A 12,324-nucleotide genomic window follows, 5' to 3' on the forward strand; every position below is an offset into this window, starting at 1 on the left:
CTAGCTTCCAGTGTCTCCTGGAAGGCATTAGTTCTGGTGGCCATCTGCTGACTTCCCACCCGGCAAACAGCAGAATAGCAGCTGCCACCAGTTCATCTCCTTGTTCAGTGGGTCTAGTTGATCTGTGGGCTCATCTCAACCCACATCCAGGGCTGGTGAGAGGATCAAGGATGCTTTTACAGTATCCTACTGCAGGGAGGAATAACTCGCCATAAGTGCTTTTAACTCGAGATCCAATGTCCTTTTCATTCATTGCTCAACTGGTAGGTTCGTATCCAAGACTCAGATCCAGCTCATCCACTTCTACCAGATCATCTGATCCAAGAACTCAAGAGCTCCTCCATTAACCACAATGCCCCATCAACCTAACATACCTCGGATCTTGTTTGCCACCATTCAGCTTCATATGCAGATCCTACTGCTTTCGAGCTTTCATGTTTTGGAGTTTTGTATAGCATGCTTTTCTTGAGTTTTGTCTCAGATTTCTTTAGTTATATTTTTTAATTCTCCTACCTCTCACCCGTAATACTTTTAGCTAATTTCCAGTTCTTTTAGCTACTGTTTTTTCGGTACCTACTTAAAGTACCATCATTGGCATTCTTTCCTTTTCGCCTACTTGTTTGAGTACTTCTGTCTACCATTGTTGCTAGTTTCTAACTTTTTTTTTCCATCACAAAAAAAAAGGCTTTTTTTTTTTTTTTTTTTTTAACACTTTTATTGAGTTATCACTTGTGATAGGCACACTTATATTTATATAAAGGTAATCAAACTGTGTTAAGTTAAAATTAACAAATATGCATTATATAGATAACTGTATATCATATAATCTAAGTATCATTACATAAATTATTCAATCCATGCCCTTTTTATTTTTACACAATAAACATCTCACGACATAAGCAAACATAGATTTATATAAATGAAAACAAACCACACCGACACAATACTAATTGCAAGCATTTTACATCACAAACCATACTGACACACTCCCACTTGCAAACATTATACATCACTTATAATGTACACAATCATTTTCAGTCTAACATTACATAGCTCACTTAAGTCCTGGCTTCTTTTAAAACTAATTCCTCTCCTGTATATAGTGTTTACACAGTTCCCATTTTTTTCCTATGTAGTTTGTGTCTCCCTTTTTCTAAAGATCTTAATTCCAGTTGTTTTATTTCTGTTACTGTATTCACTACTTCTAATATAGTTGGTTTAGATTTTGATTTCCATTTTCTAGTAATAGCTTTTTGGCAGACACCATAATTAGAAACAATAAGGCCTCAACTGTCTCTAGGTAATTCCGATTCTGTATCATAGCTCAGAAAAAACATTTGTCACATCAGTCTGCCCACCCAGCATCTCTGACAGTGCATCCCCAAGGGAATCCTCAAAGTCCACCAACTCACTACACTCCCAGAAAATATGTTCCCATTACCTCTTTCTTTCCTGTCACACCTCCAACATTTGCTGAGGAAAAATTATCTGGAGTCTACTTGGGGTATAAAAATATCTTTGTAAACATTTCCAGGGAAAAATCCTAAATCTTCTAGATGTTTTTGCATATTTGGGACACACACACATCCTCCCACTGTTTCTTTGTGAATTGCTTATCCTGTCTCTCCTCCCAAGCCTTTCTAACCATCTCTGATTAATTCCTATAGTTATCATACAATATTTTATATGCTGTACTAATTATTCCTTTTTTAATGGCAGCTTCTGTTTTAGATTCTGCTAAAAACTCTACCAGTGCTGGTCTTTCATTTAGGACCCCTCTATTTCTTTCTCTTTGCTTACACTCTGATATCAATTCTTGATAGGGAAGACAATCTCTAACCTGCAGTCCAAATAAATTCTTGGCATTGTTCCATTTTATCATCTTTCCCTCTCTAGTTATTTGCTCCCAATACCTGTATTCCTTTGCCAGTTTTCTCCAAAAAATTCCAGCCCCCACTTGTCTATATCGCTAATTGCAGTAATCCCCATCAGCCGAATCTCCTTTCTCCAGTCTCGTGTTGGCTGAGTTCTTAGAATACTTTCTGCTACTTTATGGATATAATAATCTGTATGATTATTGCTATTCTCCTTAAAGGCCTGCATACAAAATCCCAGTCTCTACTGGTTTCATGAGCTCCCCCCCAGTTTCAAGATCATCACTTTCTACCTTGAATTATAGCTTTCTGCTTGTGGTATGTGTAGGAGCCTTAACTGTGTAACTCTGAAATACCCCTTCAGATTAGGTAATCCCAATCCACCCTGTTCTACAGGAAGAATCAGTTTATCCCACTTGACTCTTGCCATCTTCCTTTGCTAGATAAAGTCCTTTAGCTCTTTATTGCTAACCACAATTTCTCCACTGGTTGATAAAAAAAAATGCCTGACCTGTGTACAAGACTAAATGGACTAAAAACATTTTGACAATTCCATATAACAAAAGCTTCAATTTTCTCAGTTTTTGTATTATCTTTTGTTTAGTCTCTTCTCACATATCCTTAGCTGCCACACCAGAATCATTTTTAATCCATATTCTGTAATACTTCAGTTTATCATGTCCCCATAAATAAGGATATTGCTGAAACAAATCGTGGGTGAGTACATAATTTACCACTATTGCCTTTGTTTTAGCTTCATTAATTCTGAATCCTGAAAAGATTTGAAACCATCTCAAAATGTTTCACAACACTGTAATGTCTCTGTCTGCTTTTGTCAGGTACAAAATATCATCTGCAAATACAGCCAGCTTTTCTTGACTACCATACCAATTATATCCTTGAATTTCTGAATCCCTTGTTTTCTGTGCCAGTGGTTCTAAATATAATGCAAACAGTCTGGTCAAATATTTGACTCCACTCCACAAAATTATACTGATCCATACTATCAATTTTGCATCACCTGTGCCATTATATATATAAATGCTTTATAATCATGGTTTAGAATTTAAATGGGACTGTATGAAGCTGGGTCTGATGGATCTTTACCCTCTTTAGGTATTACAGCTACCACTGCTTTCTTCCAGGATGTTGGTACTGATCCTCCTCTTAAAATACTGTTAAACAAAACCTTCCAGGTCTTTATCAGTTTTTTACCTTCTAGCTTCCAAACTTCCGCAAGAATACTATCTGTTCTTGTGGACATTCCTGCAGATTGGTTAAAATCACAATTTTTATCTCCTATCCTAACCATTAGTGATTGAGGCTCATCTACCTCTAACCTTGACATATTTAATTCTTCCAAAAACATTTCCATTTGTATCTTTTCTTGATTTCCGTAATTCTCTGCTTTATACAGACTTTCATAGAATTTCCAAAATATTTCCAGTACCTCTACATAATCTCTTGTTACCTTCTTTGCTCCCTAAGCTTGGTGATAGCCCTTTGTACTTTATTTTGCCTGAGTCACTGTGCTAAAAGCTTTTCTGCTCTAGTGTTATCAAAAAGCAGTTGCTTAACTGCAATCTTTCTTACCTTGTGCATTTTATTGAGGTAATCCCTTATTTTCTGCTGAGCATTCTGCAGTGGATCCTCTTCTTCTGTGAGATTTCCCCCAATTCTGCAGTACTTCAGAATTTGTCAGTCCCTCTAAATAATTCTTGTTACTTCTTAAGTATAGCTCCCTTTCTTTTATTTCTACCCTATTTTTAAACTCCAACTTAATTTTATCCCACTCCCTAGCTATATTTTCAGAAGAAATTTCTATCCTCTCTAATAGCTCCTGAATAATCTCTTACTACCTATTCCTTAAATTCTTCTCTTTGCAACAGATAGGTGGGAAAGCACCAGTGTCTCATATTTAATTATCATGTGTTTTTATTTTAGTTATTATTGGCGCATAATCTGAAATGGTTATTGAGTGGGTATCAAGACCTTCAATTAAATGGACATGTTCTTGTGAAATGTAATTTCTTTCTAGCCTAGCCCAGCTTTTATATCTTGAGGAATATATGTAAATTCACACCAAATTCATGTTACTGTATTCACATATTCCATGCCAAATATTTTCATACATTTCTTTAAACATCTACCCTCATTTGCTATACTTAACTTTCTGGGTCCCCTGACACATCTTCACTGATGAAAATCACATTCCAGTCCCCACTTATAAGTAATGTTCCTTGCTGAAAACTAATTATTTCTCCTAGAATTTTCTTAAGCTCCATTATAGCAGTTTTAGGTGGAATATAAATACATGCTAGTGCAATCCTCCTCCCTTGCCATTAGCCCCTTAGCACTACAAATCTGACATTATTATAGTTTTTATCCTCTTCTATCACTGTTGGAGATCCTCTTGCAATTTATAAAAGTACTATTTTCCTTTGTCCCAGGTATTCCACTGAATAACCATCCTGAATACCTTTCTTTGTCAAATTCACATGTTCATTTATTTCTGTGTGTGTCTCCTGTAACATAGGTATTTGCACTCTACATTTTAATATAGTTTGCTACGCTTTCATTTTTGTATTTATCTGTGAAACTGACATATAAATAAAGCATCATTGCATCAAAATGTTATTCCCACCTTTTATATATAATGCCTTTTTTGTTAAATGTCTAGTTCAAGCTTTTGTGTTACATGCTGTTTGGCAGGTTGAACTTTTATACAGTTGTTTCTTCTCATATCCATATGAGCCTATGTCCATTTTACAAAACATTTTGTTTTATCAAAAGCCCTCAAATAAAAAAAACAAAAACAAAACCTGTTAGCTTAATACCAGCTGACAAAACTAAAAACTGTATACATCTTCAAGTATTAAAGTTGTACCCTCCTAATAAGAACAAAAGTCCCAAACTGACAGCCGCACTCAACCGACTTGAGTTAACCTAAAAAAAAAAAAAGTTATGCATGGTGTAGCCTGTGCTTCTACTAAGTGCTAATTGGTTTTGCCTTGGCTTTTATTAGCTCTCCCAGTTTGGAAAACCACTGAGTGCTTTGAGAAAACATTGTCATAGTCAATTTCTGTTTTCTTTTTTTTTTTACTTCCTCAGCCAATCACTGTCCGCCAGACTGTAGCTAGTTTCTCTCTATCAGATTGTCTCCATGGAGACTTGAGAACCAGCCAGCCAGTTACACTTTATCAGATTGTTCCCATGGAAACACGAAGACCAGCTGCAGAAGTTGTACTAAGCAAATGTATTTGCTAGAAAAAAGCCTCAATATTCAATATTCTTTTTCATTTACTTCTCTGTCTTAAAACCTGTTACCAAATCAACCTAAGGTCCTTAATCCAGCCATTCCCCTATGTAAGGATGAGAAAAAGCACATTAATTTTTCTGTTGTCATTTTTTTTAACCAGGATTTTTCTTTTACATTGCAGTCCCTACATTTCTTAAAACTTTACTTTATAGCATATAAACCACACACCACAAAAATAGTACTACTTAAGAAAAAAAAAATTTTACTTAGTTAACTTTCTCCCTCCACAAAGCACTTTTCTGAACGTTCATGACAAAGTGGGGCATATGCTTTAAAGTCCTCCACAAGTCCAACAAATTCTGAAAAAGTCTAATATTTTCCAGATTTTCTTCTGTCATATTTCACAAATATAATTATTGCATTGTAAATCCACAGAGTTACTGGTTTTACTCCTGTTCATCTCCAACTCTCAGATCTTGTCTCTGCTTCATTTCCAACATACTCTCTATTCTTCTAGTCAACTCTTGTGCTCCCTTCCTTCTCTCCAACATCTTCTGTTGAAACATTGGATAAGGTTTCACAGGTACAGGCTTTCTGTGGTCTTTATTACCAGAAGAATAAGAAGCAGAATATTTCTTTTTCACAGCTTACTTTTTGTTGAATAAACTTTTGTATTTTCTCCTTAGCATGTACTTCATCAAAAAATGATTTTGTCCCTCCAGGGAAAAATACCTTGAAGACAGCTGGGTACAGCAGTTTAAATCTCACATGTGCATTTTGACATTCTCTGAATAGAGGAATAAATGTGCTCCTCTTCTGCCTGGTGTACAATGTGTAGTCATTCTCTATAAACACTCTGCTGTCTCCCACTTTTGGTACTTTGTCCTTCTGCCACAGTTTTATCAGAATCAAGTCCTTCTGGTAGGATTGCATCTTTACTATTAAATGTCTAGGTTACTTTCGCTTAGCCAGGCTTAGAGCATACACACACTGTGCCCTTTCAACTAACAGCTCTTGCTGTGGAATACCAGTCCAGTTGCTTATTTGTGCTTTCATAAAATTAATGCAATCTGTTCCTTACAGCTTCTCTGGTACAGCTGAAAATGTCAAGTTTTCCCTACTTGCTCTGTCCCCTAAGTCTATTATTTTTTGAAACATCTCTTCCTGGGCAGTGTCGTATTCTGCCAGCCTTTTCTTAATTTTGACCTCTGAGTTTTGCACCTTTATCGCCACATCTGAATATCTGTTTAAAGTGTCTTCCATTTTTTCCAACCTTTTTTGTTTGTGTTGATGTACTCTGTCAGTGTTTCATTGATTTTACCAGGTCTGTGTGCAGTTGTCTTATGTCTTCTGTAGTTTACTGGAATTCATGTCTAGAGATTACATTGCTTTTTGCTGAACAGATGCAAGGACTTTCCCCATTTGGTGTTTCTTCCTCACTTTTCGCTGCTCATTTTTTTTTTCTACATTTCTTTTTTTCCTGGCATCCAGGTAGTACACTTACTAGCCAGTTACTGAAATGTACCCATAAACACAAGTCTACTGGCCTTCTCTGCTGAGTGTCTGTTTTCACACTGGGAGAGCAAAATTAAGCTGTTACTCAATGTGCAGCAAACTTAGATGTCAAGGATTTTCTTTCTTTAGTGTTTATCTCTTTTTTCTCCTATCTTTAGTGTTTTGTGTTTTTCTCTAGTAGCCTCAAATAGTTGTTTATTATACAGCATTGGCTAACAAACCAATGGGGTTTAAAAAGTGCGTTACCTGTGGGCATAAACTTCCCAACTCAGATGCCCACAGGGAATGTGCTGTATTGTTTAGGTCCTCCTCACTTAGATGCAGAATGTTCATTCTGTTCTGGATTTAACTCCAGAGCCTTAACTGACTGGAGGAATAAATTAGTCTTGAGAGGCCTTTTTCCTTCCTCCTTTACTTCTTCAGTTGCTGTGGCTCAAACCCTACCAAAAAGTCTGACAGGGGTAAGTCAAGTTCAGCTTCTAGGGAAAAGGAGTCCCTTAAGAGGTGTCCTGACTGTTCTTCATTGTTGGCTCTTCCATCGGAGCTGCCTCGTACGATGCATGATAAGTCGGGTCTGTCTCAGATTTGATTGTTTCAAAACCTAGATCTCCTTAGATCCTTGTCCCCTTTGCTCCTTTTGGATCCAGTTTCTTCTTGGCTCCCTTCTTTCCTACAGAGATCTTCATGTAGACACTCCAGTACTCCATCCACCATATCATCTTCCAGAAGCTTTTCGGAAGCTGATGTAGATATGATGATGAGGAAGTTTCTCAGTGTGCAGATCCAGATGAAAGTACTCCCAGCTCTGACTCCCACCTGAACCACAAGCCATCCTTTGTACATTCCCCTTTGGTATCTCCTTCTCTGATGTGATCTGCTATTTTGGAGCCCTTGAATCCATGATCTATGGGGTGTCCTCTTATATCAGATCTGAAGGCAGTTTGCTCTTTGACTAAAATTATTTCCCTGAGTGGAACCGGTTCTGAGCCTTTTGGAGCCAGAAGAGCCTTGGAGCTAAAGTATCAGAGCTTCAGTGCTGGACGAGTCAGGTCCGACTCCCTCCTCAGGTGGAGTGCTGGTAGGGTTGCAGAAGCCAACAGTTCATGAAATTCCAGCTCCTTTGCCATCAACTTCTGTGTCTCCCAGGTGTTCTGCCTTTGAGAGTGGTGGAGAGAGCTTTCCCTTTGTCCAGAAAAGGGATCCAAGAAAAAAATGACAGGAGCTCTATGCCAAACGCTATTTTAATAATTAAAATAATAAAACACAGCAAAACTTTCGAGTTAAAAAACTCTTTCTCAATGCAATTACACATGTCATTAGCTTCACAGTGTTTAAATATTTACACCAGCCAATCATATATATTCTTAAAATCACATGAGTTATTAAATAGCTAAATGCACACATGCGCATATATAAACAAGCCCGGGACCAAGTAAAAATAAACTTATTTTATATATATATATATATATATATATATATATATATATATATATATATATATATATATATAGTGCATATTATAAGTATATATAATAAGTGCCCCTAGCCACCCCACTTTGCTGATGATAAACTTCATCATTAAACAGAAAAATGTTATTTTCCAACACTATATCAGCATTGAACATAACATTTCTGTCTTAGAAGCTGTAAATGTGCTGAGCTCACATATAAATACACTCTAACACATTGTACTCCCCAGTCATTAGGTATCGACGGTAAATTAGGACTCAACATCCATCGTAACAAGTAAAATATCTATGCCTTTATTTTCCATGGCCCAGTGGCTGAGTGTAGAAAGAAAATCACTGTCCTGAATAAAACCTTTACTAAAACTTATTAATGGGCATAACTGTTTTTCAAGGTAGTTAGACAAGAGTGTGGTAATCCAGGAGCTCCCTAAGACAATAGGCCTCATGGGTGGTACTAATAAATCTTTATGGATTTTTGGCAATCCATAAGTAAATGGAATAACATGGATGCAAGACAAAGATAATTATATACTTAAGGTGTAATCAAATTTTCCATAAGTAAATCATATAAAAAGTTCGTAACTTGATGCATTATCTGATCAACAACTTTTCCATCTTTTTTTAAAAGTACTTAAATCAGATAAAAAGTCTTGCATCCGGTTTTTATAAAACTCCATGTCCATTACAACAGTCTTACCCCCCCTTATCAGGCTGTTTAATAACTACATTCTTATTCATGCATAATTTACTAAACGCCTCTTTTTTTGGGTTTTAAGTTATAATATTTATCGTAAAGCTCTTTCTTAAAAAAAGATTCATACATCTCTTGTTTACACATTTTCTGGAATGCTTTCACTACTGGAATATTGTTTGGTACAAAAGTGCTTGTTCATCCCCACTATTACTTCCATTACAACAGCTTTAAATCTATATTTCTAATAAATAGCCTGAGTTCCACTAGTAAGTTGCTATTATACAACTACCCCCCCATTAATATTACAAAACTTGCATGCTGATTGGTCAGCGTGCACGTTGTAAGTCAGAGTTACAGTAATGGAAAAAGGTCCGGTCTCCCGGACGTTTTCCATTAGTATAACTCTTTTTTTTACAGCAACCGAGAACGCAAGATCTCCGTTGCTTTTTACACACTGTCTCGCTATGTTAAAAGAGTTTAACATAGCAAGACAGCTTTAAAAAAAAGTAACTGAGATCTTCCTATCTCCGTTGCTTTTTTTTAAAGCTGTCTCGCTATGTTACACTCCTTTAACCTAGCGAGACAGTTTGTAAAAAGCAACGGAGATCTGGCTTTCTCCGTTGCTTTTGCCCACAGCTGTGATGTACTGCATAAGCATACGCATGTGCAGTACATCAGAACTGCCGCAGAATACCAGACAGCTGCAGAAGGGCAGCAAGGAGGCATTATACAATGCCATTATTTAAGAAAAGTAAATCTTTTTTTTCTTAAATAATGTCATTGTATAATACCAATAACCCACTTCTGGGTGTGGGTAATGCTGGATTTACCCACGGTTGCCATTGTTTGGCCACTCAGGCTTCGCCCTCGTGACCAAACCACACCAACCGTGGGTAAATCCAGCATTACCCACACAGAGGTGTGGGTTATTGCTATAATATTAGCTCCTTTACTAGGGACAAAAGTAAGCCCGTTATCTAAAAGCATTAGCTCAGCATCACTAAATAACAAATTAACCACTGTAGGACTAATAAAAAATTAAGTATTTGCATGTTTATTCTTTACTGTTGCTCCAGCCTTTGTGAAGGTCCATTGTCCCATCTGATGCTGCGTGGTTGGTTCAATCCTGTCCCAACTCCTGTTCCTGCTTTTGCTCCTTCTTTTGAGTGGTTCTTTGATTTGAATAGGCAGCTGTAACAAAAATGATTTGAGGCTTAAAAAACTATCAGCCCCTTTGCTCCTCTTTCACTGTTCTAGAATTATCTGTTTAAATTTGCATTCTTGTCAATGGTACTTACACAATGACTCAAAACAGTACCATTCTGTTCATGTGCTGTTTCAGGATTTCCATTCTCACCTGTATTAAAATTCTTAGCTTCAGACACAAAATTGCTTGCTGCAGTCTGTTTGAATCAGAATGAAGCTATCCAAGTTTGTGACTGCTTCACTACATCTAATAGCACTGACTTCAGTTTCACTATTAAGGGAAGGGGGTGGGTCTGCAACTAGTCTTTTTAAACTGAATTTCCTCAGTCTGCAATACTATCTAATTTCTAAAAGGGGTAGCAGCTTCTGAAGTAAATTACCTGTTTTCTTTTGGCCAGGAAACACACAATTTAATTTAGTCATTCAAGTCCCAAACAAGTTTCTATTTTTTTACTGATAATTTTCTTCAATTTATTTTAAATCTGTCCAACATATTGTTATCGCTAGCTATCAAATGGAAGGAAGTAGCATTGACAGTCATCTTCTGCCTTTTATTTCATATTATTGGTTGGATTGTAAGACACTTTGCATGTTGTCATTTAGTTTTACCATCAGTGTGGTTGGTTCGGCAGCAGAAATACCTGAAGGTTTGGTTTTCTTTAATATCTTTTGTGGATTTTGGCATTTGGTTTGCCTTTTATATACAACATGGATGGAATTACCAGAACATGTTCTTTACACTCTGTGTACAATGCTGCTCAAATGAAGGAGACTTAACACAATTAATAGCTTTATCACAGCAGGTTGCTGAGATGCATTCGAGGTTGTTTAAGTTAGAAATCCTAACAGTACCTGCACAGGATGGCAGAAGGGATTTCATGAGAGTATGTGACCAATCAGGGTGATTTTTTCCAATACTCCCTTATTGGCGGCATAAGTTTTACATCATGGCAACTAGCCAGGAGGAAGTAATGAACCATCTTGACTAAGGAACACTAATTTTCAGAAATGGATTTGGAAGGAGATTTTGTTTCCCCTATTAGGGAACCAGTTGGTAAAGCAGCAGCCACCAGAATAATTTCAGACTATAATGAACGAACTGGAGACCAAACTTTAATGGTATGGAATTTTCATTGTGACAATGTGTACCTTAAAGTATTAACAAATGGGTCCCCAAGGTTTAAGGAAGTACAAGTTCCCTAACAGTTTACATGTGGGTGACTCTGAAATGGAGGAAGAACTTAATATATTTGGCAGACTTGGTTTTGAGCTGATGCTGTTTACTGGTAAATTGAATAATGCTAACATGAACAAATTACTTGGTGAGCTTAGTGTTCTTAAGCAAGAGGTCCTGGATGATTTACTGTTTGAATTTAATGCCTGTAGGTAAGATAATATTTTTTAACAGGGTAGAACATTATGTTAAAATGAATTTGGAGCGTAAACATAAGAAATTTGTTGGAGATGAGAATGACTGTTAAAAACCTTGCCTACCATTTACCTAATTTTTATGTTAATAATTCAGCGGATTTTGTGTAATTGGATAAGAATAACAGGGGTTTAAGTACAATTAGAAGGGGATTTTGTAGCATCTTTAGAGCATGATCAACATCCATACAGGGGGGAGGATTTAATGGAAATGATGGGGGAAGTGAAAGAATGGCTGGATATGATATGATGTGAATTATCCACCTTTGAGGAAGTCAGAAAGGATAGAAAATAGGAACAGACAGAGGATCTTTGCCCCAAGCCCACACTCTGAAGGGGGGGGGGGCACAGGTTTGGAGGGACAACTAATTCAACAAAAACAACTTGAAATAGGTTTTAACAACATTTTGGAAGCTTTTAATGGTAGGTTGTTATTATGCCAAGGTTTTAATATATTTATACTGACTTGCATGTTAGAGACTCATTTGAGGCCCAACCATCCTACGATATAATTCTAACAATTTAATGCTTAAGAGTAGTAGTCTATTCAGTCCCTGTTGCACCCTGTGATTTTGGCATTTGAAAAAGCTACTGTAATGTATTCTTTTTTAAACAAAAGTAGTAAAAGATTTTATAATTTGTCAAAATAATAATCCCAGTTAATGCAAGACCTTAGAAATAATGACACTTAAAGGATTATGAAACCAGATGAGGGCGGGGGGGGATAGTGTTATATGATAAATTAGAATGTATTCGTCAAATGTTAGATATTTTCCTTGGCACAGAAAAGTACCAAGAAGTTTCTAGGAATTAAATATATGTAATGTATGGGAAAATGCAATTGTTTTTGGAGGACAAACTTCTATGGGTAGCATCCAC

The sequence above is a fragment of the Protopterus annectens genome, chromosome 16.part0 (genome assembly GCF_019279795.1).
Source record: "Protopterus annectens isolate FY-2018-M chromosome 16.part0, PAN1.0, whole genome shotgun sequence".
Taxonomy (NCBI): domain Eukaryota; kingdom Metazoa; phylum Chordata; order Ceratodontiformes; family Protopteridae; genus Protopterus; species Protopterus annectens.